Below are 759 nucleotides of genomic sequence, written 5' to 3'. Positions count from 1 at the left end.
ATAAATGAAAAATAATTAAGTTTTCAATTTATAATATTCAGAAAAACAAAAATAAATTTATGATAATTAAATGTTATTCTAAAAATTAGAACATATTTATAAATAAATTCGAAGTATGCAATTTTGCACGTCTTAAAAACATTGATTTTTAATATTTTGTGGGAAGTCCTTTTGCTCTTATGATACTTTTTATACGTTTAAGCGTACTTTCGACCAAGGTCTTAATGATCCGGTGCGGAATACTAGACCACGCCGTTTGTACTCTTGATCAAAGTTCGTTAAGTCTTCATAGTGCATTATGGAATTGCGCATGACGTTTTTAAAAAAAGCCCATACATTTTTACTTAATTGGATTGATTTCCGGGCTTTGAGTTGGTCATTGCATCGTTTGAAAATAAAGCGCTGAAAGCCAATTCTTTGCAATTTTTGTCGTATGCTTCGGATCCACATCCTGTTGGAGTATAACCTCTGACTCTGGATATGAACATTCGTTTACAAAATCTGGAATTTTGGATTGAAAATGCTCAAATAATCCTCCTATTTCATTATAGCATCTAATTTTACTGAAGAACCGAGATTCTACCAAATGAAACAAGCCCACACCCCCATGTTTCACCACTTCTTTTACTTACTGAAAACGATTAGTCTTTGTTTCATCGGACCATATAACCCTTTCCAGTCATCAACACTCCAATTTTTGTGCTTCTTGCAAAATTTAAGACGATCCTTCACATTTTTTCTGATAACGCTGTTGTTTTC

Source organism: Lucilia cuprina, chromosome X (assembly GCF_022045245.1).
Source record: "Lucilia cuprina isolate Lc7/37 chromosome X, ASM2204524v1, whole genome shotgun sequence".
NCBI lineage: Eukaryota > Metazoa > Arthropoda > Insecta > Diptera > Calliphoridae > Lucilia > Lucilia cuprina.
This window is presented reverse-complemented; position numbering follows the sequence as displayed.